Source organism: Lissotriton helveticus, chromosome 1_2 (genome assembly GCF_964261635.1).
Source record: "Lissotriton helveticus chromosome 1_2, aLisHel1.1, whole genome shotgun sequence".
In the NCBI taxonomy this organism is placed as follows: domain Eukaryota; kingdom Metazoa; phylum Chordata; class Amphibia; order Caudata; family Salamandridae; genus Lissotriton; species Lissotriton helveticus.
Genome location: NC_136058.1, coordinates 338,015,090 through 338,037,357, shown reverse-complemented (window position 1 = coordinate 338,037,357; position 22,268 = coordinate 338,015,090). Strand labels below are relative to the sequence as shown.

The following is a 22,268-nucleotide window of genomic DNA, read 5'->3' as shown; positions in this document are numbered from 1 at the left end:
CATTGAAATAAATATCTATCTATCGATCTGTCTATCCAGCTATCTTTCTAACTATCAATATATATATTTATATATATATATCTATATATTCAGCTCACTTTACCATTTGCAGCTTATAACTATTAGCCACCAGGGGTCACTACTAACCAAAAGCAGTCATTCTACTTGTAAATTGTGCCAATCGAGTGGAACAGCAGCCTAGGATTCACCACTGCTTCATCTCATTTTCCAAGAGAATGCAGATGTAAAGTGTTTTTGATGGTACGCCTGTGCATATTGAAATATTCAGAGCATATTATGAATGTCAGTTAACACATCAGTAAGCATTTTGGCCATCAGTGAATTCAACCTTTTTTCTCTATCGGAATAGGCAAGGATAATGACAGATATATTTTACAATGTTAGAAAGTACATCATTTTATTTAATTGTGTGAATAAAAGGAATCGCCTCCCCGTCGGGGAATTGAACCCCGGTCTCCCGCGTGACAGGCGGGGATACTGACCACTATACTAACGAGGACTTATTGGCATCAGTTAAACAGTGCTCACCTCCTTGACAGTTCCACTCAAGGAGGTGAGCAAAGAGATTGTGCCAATCGAGTGGAACAGCAGCCTAGGATTCACCACTGCTTCATCTCATTTTCCAAGAGAATGCAGATGTAAAGTGTTTTTGATGGTACGCCTGTGCTTATTGAAATATTCAGAGCATATTATGAATTTCAGTTAACACATCAGTAAGCATTTTGTTCATCAGTGAATTCAACCTTTTTTCTCAATCGGAATAGGCAAGGATAATGACAGATATATTTTACAATGTTAGAAAGTTCATTTCATTTAATTGTGTGAATAAAAGGAATCGCCTCCCCGTCTGGGAATTGAACCCTGGTCTCCCGCGTGACAGGCAGGGATACTGACCACTATACTAACGAGGACTTATTGGCATCAGTTAAAAAGTGCTCACCTCCTTGGGGTTAAGGCATACCCTCGATCAATTCACAGTATTGTAATAGGCAGATGTGCTGCTTTTGGTTAGGACAAGTAATCTTTTTTCCTAAATATTTCAATACAGAAATTCCTAGCCAAAAACAATCAGTATTATCAAGAAATTATTTCATTGAAATAAATATCTATCTATCGATCTGTCTATCTAGCTATCTTTCTAACTATCAATATATATATTTATATATATATATATATATCTATATAATCAGCTCACTTTACCATTTGCAGCTTATAACTATTAGCCACCAGGGGTCACTACTAACCAAAAGCAGTCATTCTACTTGTAAATTGTGCCAATCGAGTGGAACAGCAGCCTAGGATTCACCACTGCTTCATCTCATTTTCCAAGAGAATGCAGATGTAAATTGTTTTTGATGGTACGCCTGTGCATATTGAAATATTCAGAGCATATTATGAATTTCAGTTAACACATCAGTAAGCATTTTGTTCATCAGTGAATTCAACCTTTTTTCTCAATCGGAATAGGCAAGGATAATGACAGATATATTTTACAATGTTAGAAAGTTCATTTTATTTAATTGTGTGAATAAAAGGAATCGCCTCCCCGTCGGGGAATTGAACCCCCGTCTCCCGCATGACAGGCGGGGATACTGCCCACTATACTAACGAGGACTTATTGGCATCAGTTAAACAGTGCTCACCTCCTTGGGGTTAAGGCATACCCTCGATCAATTCACAGTATTGTAATAGGCAGATTTGCTGCTTTTGGTTAGGACAATTCATCTTTTTTCCTAAATATTTCAATACAGAAATTCCTAGCCAAAAACAATCAGTATTATCAAGAAATTATTTCATTGAAATAAATATCTATCTATCGATCTGTCTATCTAGCTATCTTTCTAACTATCAATATATATATTTATATATATATATATATCTATATAATCAGATCACTTTACCATTTGCAGCTTATAACTATTAGCCACCAGGGGTCACTACTAACCAAAAGCAGTCATTCTACTTGTAAATTGTGCCAATCGAGTGGAACAGCAGCCTAGGATTCACCACTGCTTCATCTCATTTTCCAAGAGAATGCAGATGTAAAGTGTTTTTGATGGTACGCCTGTGCATATTGAAATATTCAGAGCATAATATGAATTTCAGTTAACACATCAGTAAGCATTTTGTTCATCAGTGAATTCAACCTTTTTTCTCAATCGGAATAGGCAAGGATAATGACAGATATATTTTACAATGTTAGAAAGTTCATTTTATTTAATTGTGTGAATAAAAGGAATCGCCTCCCCGTCGGGGAATTGAACCCCGGTCTACCGCGTGACAGGCAGGGATACTGACCACTATACTAACGAGGACTTCTTGGCATCAGTTAAACAGTGCTCACCTCCTTGGGGTTAAGTCATACCCTCGATCAATTCACAGTATTGTAATAGGCAGATTTGCTGCTTTTGGTTAGGGCAATTCATCTTTTTTCCTAAATATTTCAATACAGAAATTCCTAGCCAAAAACTATCAGTATTATCAAGAAATTATTTCATTGAAATAAATATCTATCTATCGATCTGTCTACCTAGCTATCTTTCTAACTATCAATATATATATTTATATATATATATATATATCTATATAATCAGCTCACTTTACCATTTGCAGCTTATAACTATTAGCCACCAGGGGTCACTACTAACCAAAAGCAGTCATTCTACTTGTAAATTGTGCCAATCGAGTGGAACAGCAGCCTAGGATTCACCACTGCTTCATCTCATTTTCCAAGAGAATGCAGATGTAAAGTGTTTTTGATGGTATGCCTGTGCATATTGAAATATTCAGAGCATATTATGAATTTCAGTTAACACATCAGTAAGCATTTTGTCCATCGGTGAATTCAACCTTTTTTCTCAATCGGAATAGGCAAGGATAATGACAGATATATTTTACAATGTTAGAAAGTACATCATTTTATTTAATTGTGTGAATAAAAGGAATCGCCTCCCCGTCGGGGAATTGAACCACGGTCTCCCACGTGACAGGCGGGGATACTGACCACTATACTAACGAGGACTTATTGGCATCAGTTAAACAGTGCTCACCTCCTTGGGGTTAAGGCATACCCTCAATCAATTCACAGTATTGTAATAGGCAGATTTGCTGCTTTTGGTTAGGACAAGTCATCTTTTTTCCTAAATATTTCAATACAGAAATTCCTAGCCAAAAACAATCAGTATTATCAAGAAATTATTTCATTGAAATAAATATCTATCTATCGCTCTGTCTATCCAGCTATCTTTCTAACTATCAATATATATATTTATATATATATATCTATATATTCAGCTCACTTTACCATTTGCAGCTTATAACTATTAGCCACCAGGAGTCACTACTAACCAAAAGCAGTCATTCTACTTGTAAATTGTGCCAATCGAGTGGAACAGCAGCCTAGGATTCACCACTGCTTCATCTCATTTTCCAAGAGAATGCAGATGTAAAGTGTTTTTGATGGTACGCCTGTGCATATTGAAATATTCAGAGCATATTATGAATGTCAGTTAACACATCAGTAAGCATTTTGGCCATCAGTGAATTCAACCTTTTTTCTCTATCGGAATAGGCAAGGATAATGACAGATATATTTTACAATGTTAGAAAGTACACCATTTTATTTAATTGTGTGAATAAAAGAAATCCCCTCCCCGTCGGGGAATTGAACCCCGGTCTCCCGCGTGACAGGCGGGGATACTGACCACTATACTAACGAGGAGTTATTGGCATCAGTTAAACAGTGCTCACCTCCTTGGGGTTAAGGCATACCCTCGATCAATTCACAGTATTGTAATAGGCAGATTTGCTGCTTTTGGTTAGGACAAGTCATCTTTTTTCCTAAATATTTCAATACAGAAATTCCTAGCCAAAAACAATCAGTATTATCAAGAAATTATTTCATTGAAATAAATATCTATCTATCGATCTGTCTATCCAGCTATCTTTCTACCTATCAATATATATTATATATATATATATCTATATAATCAGCTCACTTTACCATTTGCAGCTTATAACTATTAGCCACCAGGGGTCACTACTAGCCAAAAGCAGTCATTCTACTTGTAAATTGTGCCAATCGAGTGGAACAGCAGCCTAGGATTCACCACTGCTTCATCTAATTTTCCAAGAGAATGCAGATGTAAAGTGTTTTTGATGGTACGCCTGTGCATATTGAAATATTCAGAGCATATTATGAATTTCAGTTAACACATCAGTAAGCATTTTGGCCATCAGTGAATTCAACCTTTTTTCTCAATCGGAATTGGCAAGGATAATGACAGATATATTTTACAATGTTAGAAAGTACATCATTTTATTTAATTGTGTGAATAAAAGGAATCGCCTCCCCGTCGGGGAATTGAACCCCGGTCTCCCGCGTGACAGGCGGGAATACTGACCACTATACTAACGAGGACTTATTGGCATCAGTTAAACAGTGCTCACCTCCTTGGGATTAAGGCATACCCTCGATCAATTCACAGTATTGTAAAAGGCAGATTTGCTGCTTTTGGTTAGGACAAGTCATCTTTTTTCCTAAATATTACAATACAGAAATTCCTAGCCAAAAACAATCAGTATTATCAAGAAATTATTTCATTGAAATAAATATCTATCTATCGATCTGTCTATCTGGCTATCTTTCTAACTATCAATATATATATTTATATATATATATATATCTATATAATCAGCTCACTTTACCATTTGCAGCTTATAACTATTAGCCACCAGGGGTCACTACTAACCAAAAGCAGTCATTCTACTTGTAAATTGTGCCAATCGAGTGGAACAGCAGCCTAGGATTCACCACTGCTTCATCTCATTTTCCAAGAGAATGCAGATGTAAAGTGTTTTTGATGATACGCCTGTGCATATTGAAATATTCAGAGCATATTATGAATTTCAGTTAACACATCAGTAAGCATTTTGTCCATCGGTGTATTCAACCTTTTTTCTCAATCGGGATAGGCAAGGATAATGACAGATATATTTTACAATGTTAGAAAGTTCATTTTATTTAATTGTGTGAATAAAAAGAATCGCCTCCCCGTCGGGGAATTGAACCCCGGTCTCCCGCGTGACAGGCGGGTATACTGACCACTATACTAACGAGGACTTCTTGGCATCAGTTAAACAGTGCTCACCTCCTTGGGGTTAAGTCATACCCTCGATCAATTCACAGTATTGTAATAGGCAGATTTGCTGCTTTTGGTTAGGGCAATTCATCTTTTTTCCTAAATATTTCAATACAGAAATTCCTAGCCAAAAACTATCAGTATTATCAAGAAATTATTTCATTGAAATAAATATCTATCTATCGATCTGTCTACCTAGCTATCTTTCTAACTATCAATATATATATTTATATATATATATATATATATATATAATCAGCTCACTTTACCATTTGCAGCTTATAACTATTAGCCACCAGGGGTCACTACTAACCAAAAGCAGTCATTCTACTTGTAAATTGTGCCAATCGAGTGGAACAGCAGCCTAGGATTCACCACTGCTTCATCTCATTTTCCAAGAGAATGCAGATGTAAAGTGTTTTTGATGGTACGCCTGTGCATATTGAAATATTCAGAGCATATTATGAATTTCAGTTAACACATCAGTAAGCATTTTGTCCATCGGTGAATTCAACCTTTTTTCTCAATCGGAATAGGCAAGGATAATGACAGATATATTTTACAATGTTAGAAAGTACATCATTTTATTTAATTGTGTGAATAAAAGGAATCGCCTCCCCGTCAGGGAATTGAACCACGGTCTCCCACGTGACAGGCGGGGATACTGACCACTATACTAACGAGGACTTATTGGCATCAGTTAAACAGTGCTCACCTCCTTGGGGTTAAGGCATACCCTCAATCAATTCACAGTATTGTAATAGGCAGATTTGCTGCTTTTGGTTAGGACAAGTCATCTTTTTTCCTAAATATTTCAATACAGAAATTCCTAGCCAAAAACAATCAGTATTATCAAGAAATTATTTCATTGAAATAAATATCTATCTATCAATCTGTCTATCCAGCTATCTTTCTAACTATCAATATATATATTTATATATATATATCTATATATTCAGCTCACTTTACCATTTGCAGCTTATAACTATTAGCCACCAGGAGTCACTACTAACCAAAAGCAGTCATTCTACTTGTAAATTGTGCCAATCGAGTGGAACAGCAGCCTAGGATTCACCACTGCTTCATCTCATTTTCCAAGAGAATGCAGATGTAAAGTGTTTTTGATGGTACGCCTGTGCATATTGAAATATTCAGAGCATATTATGAATGTCAGTTAACACATCAGTAAGCATTTTGGCCATCAGTGAATTCAACCTTTTTTCTCTATCGGAATAGGCAAGGATAATGACAGATATATTTTACAATGTTAGAAAGTACATCATTTTATTTAATTGTGTGAATAAAAGGAATCGCCTCCCCGTCGGGGAATTGAACCCCGGTCTCCCGCGTGACAGGCGGGGATACTGACCACTATACTAACGAGGAGTTATTGGCATCAGTTAAACAGTGCTCACCTCCTTGGGGTTAAGGCATACCCTCGATCAATTCACAGTATTGTAATAGGCAGATTTGCTGCTTTTGGTTAGGACAAGTCATCTTTTTTCCTAAATATTTCAATACAGAAATTCCTAGCCAAAAACAATCAGTATTATCAAGAAATTATTTCATTGAAATAAATATCTATCTATCGATCTGTCTATCCAGCTATCTTTCTACCTATCAATATATATATTTATATATATATCTATATATATATTTATATAATCAGCTCACTTTACCATTTGCAGCTTATAACTATTAGCCACCAGGGGTCACTACTAACCAAAAGCAGTCATTCTACTTGTAAATTGTGCCAATCGAGTGGAACAGCAGCCTAGGATTCACCACTGCTTCATCTCATTTTCCAAGAGAATGCAGATGTAAAGTGTTTTTGATGGTACGCCTGTGCATATTGAAATATTCAGAGCATATTATGAATTTCAGTTAACACATCAGTAAGCATTTTGTCCATCGATGAATTCAACCTTTTTTCTCAATCTTAATAGGCAAGGATAATGACAGATATATTTTACAATGTTAAAAAGTACATCATTTTATTTAATTGTGTGAATAAAAAGAATCACCTCCCCGTCGGGGAATTGAACCCCGGTCTCCCGCGTGACGGGCAGGGATACTGACCACTATACTAACGAGGACTTATTGGCATCAGTTAAACAGTGCTCACCTCCTTGGGGTTAAGGCATACCCTCGATCAATTCACAGTATTGTAATAGGCAGATTTGCTGCTTTTGGTTAGGACAAGTAATCTTTTTTCCTAAATATTACAATACAGAAATTCCTAGTCAAAAACAATCAGTTTTATCAAGAAATTATTTCATTGAAATAAATATCTATCTATCGATCTGTCTATCTGGCTATCTTTCTAACTATCAATATATATATTTATATATATATATATCTATATAATCAGCTCACTTTACCATTTGCAGCTTATAACTATTAGCCACCAGGGGTCACTACTAACCAAAAGCAGTCATTCTACTTGTAAATTGTGCCAATCGAGTGGAACAGCAGCCTAGGATTCACCACTGCTTCATCTCATTTTCCAAGAGAATGCAGATGTAAAGTGATTTTGATGGTACGCCTGTGCATATTGAAATATTCAGAGCATATTCTGAATTTCAGTTAACACATCAGTAAGCATTTTGGCCATCAGTGAATTCAACCTTTTTTCTCAATCGGAATAGGCAAAGATAATGACAGATATATTTTACAATGTTAGAAAGTACATCATTTTATTTAATTGTGTGAATAAAAGGAATCGCCTCCCCGTCGGAGAATTGAACCCCGGTCTCCCGCGTGACAGGCGGGGATACTGACCACTATTCTAACGAGGACTTATTGGCATCAGTTAAACAGTGCTCACCTCCTTGGGGTTAAGGCATACCCTCGATCAATTCACAGTATTGTAATAGGCAGATTTGCTGCTTTTGGTTAGGACAAGTAATCTTTTTTCCTAAATATTACAATACAGAAATTCCTAGCCAAAAACAATCAGTTTTATCAAGAAATTATTTCATTGAAATAAATATCTATCTATCGATCTGTCTATCTGGCTATCTTTCTAACTATCAATATATATATTTATATATATATATCTATATATTCAGCTCACTTTACCACTTGCAGTTTATAACTATTAGCCACCAGGGGTCACTACTAACCAAAAGCAGTCATTCTACTTGTAAATTGTGCCAATCGAGTGGAACAGCAGCCTAGGATTCACCACTGCTTCATCTCATTTTCCAAGAGAATGCAGATGTAAAGTGTTTTTGATGGTACGCCTGTGCATATTGAAATATTCAGAGCATATTATGAATTTCAGTTAACACATCAGTAAGCATTTTGGCCATCAGTGAATTTAACCTTTTTTCTCAATCGGAATTGGCAAGGATAATGACAGATATATTTTACAATGTTAGAAAGTACATCATTTTATTTAATTGTGTGAATAAAAGGAATCGCCTCCCCGTCGGGGAATTGAACCCCGGTCTCCCGCGTGACAGGTGGGAATACTGACCACTATACTAACGAGGACTTATTTGCATCAATTAAACAGTGCTCACCTCCTTGGGATTAAGGCATACCCTCGATCAATTCACAGTATTGTAAAAGGCAGATTTGCTGCTTTTGGTTAGGACAAGTCATCTTTTTTCCTAAATATTACAATACAGAAATTCCTAGCCAAAAACAATCAGTATTATCAAGAAATTATTTCATTGAAATAAATATCTATCTATCGATCTGTCTATCTGGCTATCTTTCTAACTATCAATATATATATTTATATATATATATATATATATATATATTCACTGAAAAAACCATAGGTTATAGACCATATATAGTTAGGAATTAGCATTTACAAAACCTTGAAAATTCACTGAAAAAACCATAGGTTATAGACCATATATAGTTAGGAATTAGCATTTACAAAACCTTATTTTACTCACACAAAACCATTGAAATTCCATATATAGTTAGTTGCACTAACTATATATCGCGCACCCGCAATCCACTGCTGATGATGTCACATATTACATCATTCATGACATGGTCAGTGACATCACTGATGACATCACTGATGACATCTCAAATGACATCACTGATGACATCACTGACGACATCTCAAATGACATCACTGATAACATCTCAAATGACATCACTGATGACATCACTGATGACATCTCAAATGACATCACTGATGACATCACTGATGACATCATCCAGTGACTGTGTGTTTCTGTAAAGTTAAAATGTGTCTTACATATTGAAGAATGAGTGGAAGTATAAGTGTCTGGACAAAGGATTTAGTAGGTGCATGACTGAATGTATGAGTGAGTGATTAAATGTGTCTCACTGAGTGCATGGGTTAGTGACTAAACTATCTTAATTTGAGCATCATTATGTCTGTTGTTCTGTAAACTGCTGCACGTGTTGATCAGTAGCTGTATGATTAACTATATGGGTTACTGATTGATTGTCCAAGTATTTGTATGGGAGACTGAGTGTGTGTGTGGCTGGCTGGCTGGGAGGTGTGTGACTCTGTGCAGATCAATGTGTACTTGTATCAATGATTCTATAAGAAGGTAAGTATGTGTTAGTATATGTTTGAAAATGTAAGGTGCTCTATGTTTAACTGTATAGACAAGAAAATGGAAGTGTCATTGATTCTTTAACAGGACTGACTACGTGTGTGAGTAACTCCATGGATGAGTGGCAGACTGTGAGTGTCTGTATAGGTGTATGAGTGCATATGTTAGTGTTGTAAAGATGAGTGATTGTATGTATGAATGATTGTATGGGTGAATGAGTGAATGTGTGTGTAGACATAGGAATCAGTGAGTGCGTATGTAGTAACTAGTATTGGTGTGTCAATGGTTTCAAAAATTATACTCTGTATTTAACACTGGGTGAAACAGAGGTTATATTAAAATGTGAGGAGATACATTGTATTGTCACATGAATGATATCATCAGTGATGTGGTCATTGATGTCAAATCACATGTCATCAGTGATGTCATCAGTGATGTCATTTGAGATGTCATCAGTGATGTCATCAGTGATGTCACTGACCATGTCACGAATGATGTAATATGTGACATCATCAGCAGTGGATTGCGGGTGCGCGATATATAGTTAGTGCAACTAACTATATATGGAATTTCAATGGTTTTTTGTGAGTAAAATAAGGTTTTGTAAATGCTAATGATGAAGCAAAGCTTCGCATATTTGCGGCTTGCCGAAGTCAAGAACCTCGTTTATGTGTAATACGGTAACAAGTGTATGTTTTACTAACATTTGTGTTTAGTTTGGATATGGATCGTGAAGCTTGCACATGTGTTTTACTAAAATAATTTACTCGAGTCATCTAAAATGGCCGCCGCTTGTATTTAGTTACTGCGCATGCGTCAGCCACACTCACGTGTCCTGACGCGTCTGCAGAAGTGGAGGGAAAGTTATGCGCATGCGTAATTCATAGCTGTGCTTATCATGTGGTACTGCTCGTGCCACTGCTCTTGTGACTGTATCAATGTAGCTAACATTTAGATGCAATAAGTTTATTTCTTGATGATGAGTTAAAAGTACAAACCCTGTGGTGTGTTTTCATAATGACATTTTTATGTATTAATTTGTTTTTCGCTTACTTTTCATGTACCGCGGGGAATGGGGGTCTGAGTGAGAGGAGAGCCATTTTGGAGGTCCTTCTGCGCCTGCGCGACTTGCAGAGGCACAGCAGACCTTGGCTGATGGAACATAGCCAGTTGGCAGCGATGGGCGAGATGCTCCTGAGAAAGTCACCTCTGCCCTGCGAAAACAGCGAATGTGGCTCCTTATATGCTACAATGTAATTGTATTGCTGCTTGCCGTGTAGTCTCTCATGGGAACCACTATCCCACTAGGCGGTACCAAAATATGTTAATGTGGCATACAAATAGACTGTTATGATTGGTGTGTTACCCAAATCCTACCTTAGGACCAATCGAAATTGAGGGATTCTGACCCTTTGCAACATTGGGGGGTGGTACGCTGTCCCCAAACTGTATATCTACCCTGGGTTCCCCTAGGGAGCCGTCCGACTTGTCTGGTTTAGCTGACCTGTCACTGACCCAACGCACTCAATAGGTGACTGAAGATACAGAGCGCTGCGAAGCACTCTGTCCGAATTTGACCATAGACTGAGGTTCTACTGAACCTTAAAGTGCTGGCGAAGCACTTAACTGGGAGTTCGCTGACCCAATCGGGGTCTTGATCGATAGCTGCAGAGCGGGTGGAGCGCAGGCGTTGCTTCCGAACTGTGGGTTCCGGTCCTGTCCTGAAGAGGTCCTGTCCTGAAGAGGTCCTGTCCTGAGGGTTTGCTGTCCTGTCCTGAGGGTCCTGTCCTGATTCCTATTCCGAGGGTATCCTGTTCTGTCCTAGGTGTCCATTCTGCACCTGCTGTCCTTTGAGGGGTATCCTTCCTTGAGGGTTTCCTGTCCTTAACTGACCCGTGGCCAGGGTTTGGTTTCCACACCTTTCTAGGTAAATATTGCTCTGAAAACTCTTAAATCTTGCACCTTCTGAATTTCTAACTTTTGCTTTAATAAAGTTCATCATTGCATATGTTATATTTTCCATGCCTTTCCGCAACTATTGAAAGTCAATTGCATATTTTTCCATAAGTTTGTTCCTATGTCTTCTCACTTGTTAGAAATTATATTTTGCATTGCAGTTTGTAATTTTCTGATATGGTCTAGAACTTCATTGCCTAGATTGTTCAAAGGCCCATTTACTTTAAGTGAAGCGTGTTACTCATTGTAGGCCTTCCTATAGTTACCCACACTTAGTCTGCCCCTGTTTAGATAATACTGAATTGCATAGTATTTTTCCCGTTATATTTTATCAGTACTTCAATGATTACTCTGTCCTTATTTCTTTATAGCTACATAATTTACGTTATCTTGGTTATTGATTGCCTTATTTTACTGTACCTCATGCAAGAAAATAATGAACTTTAGATAAACATTTTAAAACTTCCAGTTGTCCGTGGTCATTTCAACAGTATTTTGAATGTTATTGGTTGGGTTTGTATTTTGTTTGCCTTCCTTTACAGCTAGCTCCCTGATTCATTGTGGTCATTAGGTACCCGCATCGGTGGATGGTAAGTCGGGTGCACTGAAAATAATAGTAGGGAACAAACACACACAACTTGGTAGAGCTCGTGAAGTCACCTGATCGATGTATATGGTGATTTGAAAAGTATATGGGCCCTGAAGCCGGAAACGGCGAAAACTATTGGTCGGGTGGCCTTGCGCGCTCTATCAGTTTTCTGGTAGCCAGAGGATGGTTAGGGACTAGTTGAGAGCAAGGCAGGGATTAGTTGGACTAGTTGAGTCGGAAGCTGCTAGTATATTGATGCTGCTAGAAGAGCGGCTGTTCTAAGAGACCTGATCATTCTCTTGTGAATACGCTGCTGAAACTCATGAATTATTGTATTGCTATTATTCTTGTTCTTATATTGTTATATGTACTAATCCATGCATTTGTAAACCGTATCGTTTCGTGTTGTCCGAACTCCCCGGGGAATTGAAAGGGCAAGTGGTGAATAGAATCCATTGTCCTGAGGTCACAGGCTTGAGGAAAGTTAGGTGCAGGTTAGGATAACCGGGAAGCACTAACTAGGGTTTTTCTGAATACATGTGTGAATAAATGACAGTAACGGGGTTCATTGGCAAAATTCCCATAGTGGCGTAACCTAGTAAGGGTCATATCGGAAGAGTAGCAGGTTCCTCGGAGCTAGTGTGAAAGCAGAGAGGTCCGCTGAGAAACCTTAAACTCGGAATATATCCCGGAAAGAAGTGGATGAGTTTAGGGGAATAACAGGTTCACCGATGCTAGAGTGAAGGGTAGGCGGAAGAGATCTGCCCGCAGCGAGTGAAAAGTAAATGGAAGTAGTTTACTTGCAGTAAAACAATTCTTTCTCTGTCTAGACACTTGAGCACTGTGGCGAATGTGTATTTGTTGTAAAATAACCAAGCACTGAGCACTTTAAAAGAAAGAAAGTTTCCGTTACCTTGTGAAGGGAGGGGGTCAGCCGCGAAGCGTCTCTGACGTCACTCTGTGCCGCGCTGGGATTGGTAGAAGCAGCGGGCGGGTAGCGGAGCTGGATTTGTAAAGGAGGGGTGAGCGCCGGAGCGTGGGAACTGTCTCACGAAGGGGCCGCGCACCCATTGGCGGAGCTTATTTAGTGTCGCGCACCCATTGGTTGCACGAATTTCTGAAGCGCGTTCTGATTGGAGGTAGTTTGTAAACAAAGTTTAGCGTAGAAGTCGTATGTGGCACTCGCAGACTACAGGAACTCGACCTGATCCAAGGCACCTAGGGTTTGAAAGGGATCAGTGGAAGACTAATAGATACGATATTATGTACGGAACAAAGAGAAAAATGTCCCTTGTAAGTAAGGTGAAAAATTATTTTAAAACGGACAAACCGATTAAATCTAGAGAAGGTGTTCTTGTCCCACCACCCAATACTCCCGCCTCATTCATGATGTTTGACCGAGGGTACAATACCTGTGTGTGGTTGGAGAACTGGGTGAAGTACACAAAAGATGACGGAGTATTGGCTTTTCCGTTAGATGGTACTTTCAATGGTAGGATCTTATTTAATTTAAGAACCCGAATGAATGAACTGCATCCCAGGCCAAGACTAACGCAGTATGAGGCATTAGAGGAATGGGAGATTGAGGCTTTTGAAAGAGAAAGACCCCGAATGGACAAGGGTTTGACCAAGTGGTACCCCAGACTGAAACAAGAGTCCAGGGATAAAAGGATGAAACAGTGGAGGCAGAGCATGATTGTTGAGGGTCTGTTCCCCATGATGCCGGCATGTCATAACCCTGCAGCAGGTGAGAAAAGTACTGAAAAATGTAAGCATTGGGGGGCCCCGGGGGAATCAGATGATGAATTGATAGATGACATTTGTACCAGAAGTCCGCCACCTTATAATGAGGGAACCCGACCTTCCAGTGTAGGAGATGCTCCCCGACGCCACTTCCTCAAGGAAGAAGACAGGTCCCTAGGACTGGGAGGGGGTGGTCAAGGGTTACCCTATTTTGAGAAACCAGAACCGACGGAAACAAGGGATATATATCCCAAAGTGCCCGTAAGTCAGGAAGAAAATTACTCACGTACAAAAATGTTCCTTCCCAGACCCCTGTATGAAAAAGAAGAAAAACCATTGAATTCAGGACTGCCTTTTGTTCAGCCTCCATATGAGGAAGAACGCAGGTCCTTTAACACTGGAACTTTGTTCCCGAAACCAAATTATGGTGGGGGACCAAGTGAAACGCATCCTACTGCCCCGAGTTTTACTCCTCCACTGACCCCACAGATATTACATGACACAACTTTAAGAAGGATACTAGTGGAAAAGGAGCAAGAGGCTCTAGCTAGACAAAGGACAGAAATAATTCAGAAAATCTCCCAGTTAAATACCAGTCATGAGGCATTGACTATTCCAGTAACTATTGGACCGGTGGTCCCGTTATACGGAAATGGTCAGGGAAATCCGATTACTCCAGTTATGACCCCAGTCATGGCACCCCCGAGACAGGAACCGATAATCATAGATGATCAGTCCAGTGAGTGCGAGTCTGAAGTTGCATTCTTGGACTTGCCAAACAAACCGACCGGAAAGGGAATGCAGCAGAGGCATAACCCTTTTAATACAAAAGAAATTAAATTAGAGTCAGCAACAGGTACTAGGAATGTCTCTCTGGTAACTCCGGATGAAATTGAGAGTTGGAGTCGTGAATTAGAGAAACAGACTCCGCAAACGAAACCTTTAGACCTCTACAAGCTGAGGGTCGAAATAGAAGAATTAATGGCAGGAAATGTGGGGTTGGATCGATTAAATACCTACTCTGAAGAAGAATTGTCGTTTATATGTAAAAGCTTTACAAGGAACACCAGAGTGCTCCACGAAAAATTGTCCGAAACAGCAGTTAGTATGGGGGTAGATATCTCAAAATCGAAGCCCTTACAGAAACCGTACAGAGCAGACTTCCGAGACAAAGATATAGAGCACCTGAATGTGGCGGGGAAGAAGTTGCAGATTAAAGAATTAATGGGGGTACTGCAGAAATGGGGAGATGTGGAAAGATGGAGAAGCAGGTGGGCGAAAAAGAGGGAAGAGGTTCGCTCCCGACAAGCGACTCCTGAGTTTGCTCTAAGGGAAGTAGAAAAACCTGAGCAGTTATGCCCCATGCGCGAAGTTCCCGGAGGGAAATATGTGCATGTCCCCTGGTCTAGACAGGATATTGTGTCCTTCACGAACGATTTTCCAAAATTACGAGAGAAACCAGTTGACTGGTACAGGCAGGTGGAGAGGTTCGTGAAGGTACAGAAATGTCTGTGGAAAGACCTGGATGGGTTTTTCGACATTGTGGTTCCAGTAGATTTATGGACCCAGTGTAAAATAGCCATAGACTGGCCTAGTGAGGAGTACCCAAGAAATAAGGAAACAGGGGAGCCATCAAAGGATGTCATGCGAAAATACGAGCAGGTAATTCAGCATTTGAAAGAAAAGGTGCCCGCAAAGGAAACTGATTGGACAAAAATAGATAGAACAACACAGGAAAGGGACGAGACAGTGCACTCCTTCTATGAGAGGTTATTACAGGTATTTAAAACATACAGTGGTATTGATAACATCGATTTGAAGGACATGACGCACTTTATTTACAGGTTTGTAAATGGGTTAAGACCTGAAATTTGTCAGTGGATAAAAGATAATAAAATCTGTTGGCATACAAAGAAGATGGATGAGGTCCTGCGGTACGCTAAGTACTGTGAGGACGAGATGGCAGAAAAGAAAAAGGCCCTTAAGGAAAAGGTGATGTGGGCTCAGGTGAAGCTCGCAGAACAGCAGGAAAAACAATTGAGTAACATGGTTAAAAATGCTGAGAACAAAGGTCCTGGGGGAGGGGGTGGAGGAAAGCCCCGGCCCAAATTTAGCAGGGAAGAGGCTATGAAGAAATTTCCCTGCCATCAGTGCGGCGAAATTGGACATTGGCGAAACGAGTGTCCCCAATTATTAGAGAATAATGAAAAAACTCCTGATTTAACTCCACAGACGCAGACAGAAAGACCAAGAAAGACTCAACCCCAGGTGAAAACAGTCCAGGTGCCTCGAGCACCCAAGCAGGTATACAGGGGAAGACAGGCAGAGGGTGAGGAGATAGAAGTTTGGGAAAGTGGGGAGAACAGAAATACAGCAACTTCGCAGTATCTGCTAAATGATACCTTCCTTTGTAATGATCAAGACTGACGGGGCCTGAGAGGGGAGGACGAGGAGTGCGTACTTGGCGCCTCCTTGCCGGTAGACCAGACTGGACCATACATTGAAGGAAAGGTTGACGGAAATGATGTCACCTTTCTGTTGGACACTGGCGCTACCCGTTCTACTGTAAGAACAGTGGACGTTCCAAACCTACCCCTCTCGGGAGAAAATATCCAAGTAGTGGGTCTATCTAATCAATTGATTAGTACTCCTGTTACCGAACCAATGGAGATTTCAATTGGAAATTTTAAACAGATGCATAGATTTGTCGTCTGTGACACCAGTCCAGTGAATCTACTGGGTCGTGATTTGCTGTGCAAAATGAACTGTACCATCTTTTGCACACCAAAGGGTGTTGAAATACAGACCCCGGATGAAGATGGCATTTATAAACTATTGTTACTTAGACCTGACTCAGAAATTAAAAGATTGACCCTGCAGGACTTGCCCCAAGAACTCCAGGAAGCAGTAAAGCCAGAGGTGTGGGATTTCACTGGAAAAGATGTGGGGTTGATGAAAGATGTGGACCCCATACAGATAGCCATCAAGGACAATGCAGTATATCCTAACACTAGGCCCTACCGAATGAATGCTGAAGTGAAAGCAGGTGTCACTCTGGAAATTCAAAAATTATTAGAAGGAGACATCATACAGGAAGTAATGAGCAGCCCATGCAACTCACCGATTATGGGCATCAAGAAGCCTAGCGGCAAGTATAGGGTAGTGCAGGACCTAAGAAAGGTAAACAAAATTGTAGTACCTTGCTGCCCTATTGTCCCGAACCCTGCAGTGATTCTGTACCAGATTCCTTGGGATGCTGAGTGGTTCACTGTGATTGATTTATGTCATGCATTCTTTTCGATACCCCTGCACCCCGACAGCAAATTTCTTTTCTCATTTGCCTTCGAAGGTCACGTGTATTGCTGGAACAGGGTCCCTCAAGGGTATACAGAGAGCCCCTCTATCTTTAATCAGATCTTGAAAAAATGTCTAGAGACTTTGATCTTACCTGGGAATTCGGTCTTAGTGCAGTACATAGACGACCTTCTACTGGCGTCTAAAAGTCATAGGGACTGTGTAGTTGACACCATTGCCCTCCTAAATCATCTGTGTGAGAAAGGGCATAAAGTGGCCCCTGACAAACTGCAGTTCTGTGCGAAATCAGTGAAATATCTAGGACACCAGATAGAAAAGGGTGTCAGAAAAGTCACATCAGAAAGAGTGAGAATAATTCAAAAGATGCAGTTGCCCCGTACTCAAAAAGATGTCAGAATGTTCCTGGGTGTACTAGGCTACTGTAGACAGTGGATTCTGGGATTTGCAGCCTTAGCCAGGCCTTTGATAAAAATGACCACGAGAGGAATGCCAGATATTGTAGAGTGGGACGATGAATGGCTTTCACAAGACTGAAAAACTGTCTGTGTACAGCCCCTGCGCTGGGAATGCCAGATTATTCCAAAGAGTTTGCCCTATTCTGTGACACTCGCGATAATTGCGCATTGTCAGTCCTGACTCAAGAACATGGCACGACCAGAAGGCCTGTGGCCTATTTCTCTGCCACTTTGGACCCAGTAGCTGCTGGGTTACCAGGCTGTCTGAAAGCAGTAGCTGCTACCTGTGCAAGTTTGGAACAGAGTGAGTCCATTGTCATGGGACATCCTGTGACCGTGTATGTTTCACATGGAGTGGTAATTCTATTGACCAGAACTAAAACGCAGTATCTCACCCCTAGTCGGCTGACTAAATACGAGAGGATTCTTGTGGGTGCAGCAAATGTAAGCATTGTTAGGTGCGGTATTCTGAACCCTGCCACTTTACTCCCCGACCCATTGGAAATTGAAGGTGGGGATGATGATGAACATGACTGCATTGACCTGACAGAGTTCAGTACTAAACCACGCCCAGACATAAAAGAAGTGCCATTGCCTGAACATGATAAAGAACTATTTGTGGATGGTTCCTGTCTAAGACATGAACTAGGAGGCCTGAGTGCTGCTTATGCAGTAGTCTCTTTCACAAAAATTGAAGAAGCAGGTTACCTATATAACATCAAGTCTGCACAAGTAGCCGAATTGATAGCTATGATAAAAGCTTGCAAAATTGGGAAGGACTTACGCATAACAGTGTACACTGACAGTCAGTACTGTTATGGAGTTGTGCATGACTTTGGCCAATTGTGGCTGCAGAGGGAATTCATGACTTCCTCAGGTACTCCCATTCGGAATGCAAAGGTTGTTCATGACCTTTTAGAGGCCATCCAGTTACCCAAGGAACTGGCAGTGGTAAAATGTGCTGCTCATAAAAAGAGCATGGACAAAGTAACGATTATGCTGATCGAGTGGCCCAATGGTGCGCCAAGGATCGGTATATTGTAAATCCAAAACGAGGGGGGCCAGGAACCAGCTGCCAACTTCAGGTGTTTGAAGAAGTGCCTACATGGGATGAAGTGAGAGAGTGGCAGGAATCGGCTCCTTGGCAAGAAAGAGAGAAATGGAAGGAGGATGGATGTAGACCAAGACGTGTGGATGGTGTGATTCTGGGCCCAACTGGTATGCCTGTGTTACCCCGACACTTGCTTGGCACAATGGCAAGATTAATACATGAAGGATCACACATTGGTAGGGATGCCATGATTCTGGTATTTAAACAGACTTGGTACAGTAAAAAGTTCAGGAAGGTAGCAGAGTCCCTCTGCCAGAGGTGCCTGTCATGTCAACAGATGAACCCAGGCAAGAGGACAATGGTTGAACTGAGCAAGATTGGGAGATCAGGGGGTCCCTTTATAAAAATACAGATTGATTTCATCACCATGCCCCGTTGTGAAGGAAAGCGATATGTCCTTGTCATTGTTTGCGTATTTTCAAAATGGGTAGAAGCTTACCCTACTCCCAAAAGTGACGCACTGACAGTAGCGAAGTGTTTACTAAAAGAACTGATACCTAGATTCGGCATACCATACATTATTGAATCAGATAAGGGTGGACATTTCCAGAATGAAATACTGGCTGAACTCTGTAAGGCCTTTGGAATAAGGCAGAAACTGCACTGTGCATACCACCCAGAGGCTTCTGGAATAGTGGAACAAGTAAATGGAACTATCAAAAACAGACTAGCAAAACTGACAAATGCTACTGGCATGACCTGGGTGAAGGCCCTGCCTCTGGTCCTGATGGGACTGAGAAGTGTTCCTGACCGCAAGACAGGCCTAAGTCCCCATGAAATCATTATGGGAAGAGTGATGATACAAGCATGGGTGCCAGGAAGCAAACTGTTGAATATTACTGATGATTTGGTGCTTGAATACTGCAGAAGATTGGGTGACCAAGTGCGTTCTATCTCTCGCCAGATTGGAGACGACGGCATCCTCAATCCAACGACTCCTCTCCACAGCTTGGTTCCAGGAGATTGGGTCAAAATAAAGAAGCACACTCGATCAAGTTGTCTGGCACCAAGGTGGGGAAAGAAACGCCAAGTAATCCTGGTAACAACCACTGCAGTGAAAGTCGCAGGTGCTCCCCAGTGGATCCACGCTGGACACACCCAGAAGGTATTGCCAGACAGAGGATTTGAAGAAGAAGGGCAACCAGCAGAGGACCCCGCCGGAGCCAGACCAGAAGCAGCTGACAACGAGCAGCCCAGCACCAGTCAGGTTGCAGGAACAGCAGACGTTGGCCCAGGAGTAGTTGACTACGAACTGCCAAGAATCCAGCCTGCTGAAGAGGTCCAGGAAACTGAGCCAGGAGTAGCTGAAGACGAGCTGCCAAGCATATGGCCAGAAGAATGGATACCGATGATTGATCTGACCGAAGATCCCATCAGAACAAGAGAACGACTTTGTGAAGGTAGAGAGTGGATTAGTCAGGAAAAGCAAGGCACAGGCGAAGAACCTCAGCCGCTTGAGATTCACATCAAAACTGAGGAAGGAGAAGGTCAGACAGGGACAGAACAGGTGTTCGATACACCACCGCTAACACCTGATGCAGATAAGGGAGAGACTAGAAATAGAGTGATAGTTCGAGCAGAAGAAAATCAAGAGATCGAAGTGCTTGAACAGGATCAGAGAGGGTTAGAAGAACGGGTTCAGGAAACAGAAACAGAAACAGAGACAATCGAAAGCCAAACACAAAATATTCCTGAACAAGGCCAGATTAGCAACCAGGCAAAAGAATTTGATGCTAGCCCTGGAACTAGCCAGATAGGGGAAGTAGAAGAAGAAAGTGAAGAAGAATTGCAAAAAGAGAAAGAGAACAAGAGAATAAGAGAAGAAAGTGAAGTTCAAGTACCGACTAAGAGACTAAAGAAAAGAACCAACCTTGAGCCTAGGTTTGTAAAAAGATTGAGGCTAAGGATAAAGACAGTGGAAGAAAAACGTGCAGAAGCAAGGAGAAGTGCTCGGATAGCAGAGCAAGAAGAAAACTCTTCCAAAAGAAGGAGTGAACGAATAAAAAGACTAAACAAAAAGTACAAGTCTCCTGAATGGACACTGGTTTTGGAAGAACTTGAAGATCTTGATATAACTGACGTGAGCGACGGAGAGCCCGTCCCCGAGTACTCAGCTGAAGAAGAAGACGAACCACCGTGAATTTGCACAAAGTAAGCTAGTTGTGTAAAGCCAAAAAAGAGGGGTCGAGAAACTCCTTCTGAGCCAAAATGTCTGATTCAACAGTGAATGGTAGACCTAGTTGCAGCCGTTTCAAGACGTGTTGCAAGGTGTGTATATGTAGTGTAGTAGTACTGATAGTGATCTGGATAGGACTAACAATTTTCATTCCCTTTGCTGTAAGTAAAGATACTAACATTGTCCCTACTGAAACTGTAAATACTGACAGTGAGGAGTTGACAACACAGAGTGTAGAAAGACATGAGAGAGCACTGAGACAAACAAAACGAGACTTAGAAGCATCAGATGAGGGAGGACTACATTATCATGGAATGAAGAACAGGACACACTTAAATGTTTTCGCAAACTTGTTAATACACTATGTAGAGACTATGGAAATTGAAGATTGCTATGTCTGCATGAAGCTGCCTACTTCTGTGGCTGAAGGCGTGACATACCATCACCTGCCATTGACATATGGAATCTCCTGTAGCATTTTAGCTAGTTTATTTTACAAAAGAGGACCGTTACAATACTATTATTCTAATAATGACGTGATTTTTTCTGAACTTCCTATACGTGGGAACTTGAATCCTGTACATACCAAAAGCGACACCATAAGATATATGGGAGACTACTTCCTGACTATAGGGAACATTGACATAGCGGACGCACACAGAGATAACTTGACTTGTTCTTTGCGTGAGCAGGAAAAGATGTTCCTGAACATGGCAGAGAAAAGAAGAATTAAAATTCAAAAGAAGGCTAATGACGAAAGTCAGAAAAAGCCAAAGTGGGCAGAAAACATGGAAGGCACCTCATCTGGTGGAGCGGGTCCTGCTCTGTTGCTGGATTTTGAAAAGAAAGGCAAGCTATGTCTTCACCGCGAGAAGACTAGCTATTATAACAATGTTTTCATTGGTTCCAGTGAATGCGAACATAATTACAAGGTAATTGGAGGTTGGGGTTTCAAAAATGGGTCAGAGCCTGTGTTTCCTGGAATTTATTATATTTGTGGGGACAAGGCTTATTTCAAATTGCCGGATCACTGGTATGGAAGCTGCTATTTTGGCATTGTCTTCCCGAAAATATACCATGTGAATGGGAAAACTGGAAACAATGAAGCTACTAATGGCTTAGTGCGTAGTAAAAGAGAAAGTATAGGTGAAATTATGGGTAGTATTTTCAGTGCACTGATACCTGGAGTGGGAGTGGTTCTGAAC

The 22,268-nt window shown here is 40.7% G+C and overlaps 6 non-coding genes across 6 annotated transcripts; all 6 read right to left on the bottom strand.

Moving 5' to 3' along the window:
- Positions 1–448: 448 nt before the first annotated feature.
- Positions 449–520, bottom strand: TRNAD-GUC (transfer RNA aspartic acid (anticodon GUC)). Its single transcript has one exon. It is a non-coding gene; the product is annotated as a tRNA-Asp (tRNA).
- Positions 521–3,670: 3,150 nt separating this feature from the next.
- Positions 3,671–3,742, bottom strand: TRNAD-GUC (transfer RNA aspartic acid (anticodon GUC)). Its single transcript has one exon. It is a non-coding gene; the product is annotated as a tRNA-Asp (tRNA).
- A 627-nt stretch (positions 3,743–4,369) lies between these two features.
- Positions 4,370–4,441, bottom strand: TRNAD-GUC (transfer RNA aspartic acid (anticodon GUC)). Its single transcript has one exon. It is a non-coding gene; the product is annotated as a tRNA-Asp (tRNA).
- A 629-nt stretch (positions 4,442–5,070) lies between these two features.
- Positions 5,071–5,142, bottom strand: TRNAD-GUC (transfer RNA aspartic acid (anticodon GUC)). The gene has a single exon. It is a non-coding gene; the product is annotated as a tRNA-Asp (tRNA).
- Positions 5,143–6,476: 1,334 nt separating this feature from the next.
- TRNAD-GUC (transfer RNA aspartic acid (anticodon GUC)) lies at positions 6,477–6,548 on the bottom strand. The gene has a single exon. It is a non-coding gene; the product is annotated as a tRNA-Asp (tRNA).
- Positions 6,549–8,588: 2,040 nt separating this feature from the next.
- Positions 8,589–8,660, bottom strand: TRNAD-GUC (transfer RNA aspartic acid (anticodon GUC)). The gene has a single exon. It is a non-coding gene; the product is annotated as a tRNA-Asp (tRNA).
- Positions 8,661–22,268: the final 13,608 nt, after the last annotated feature.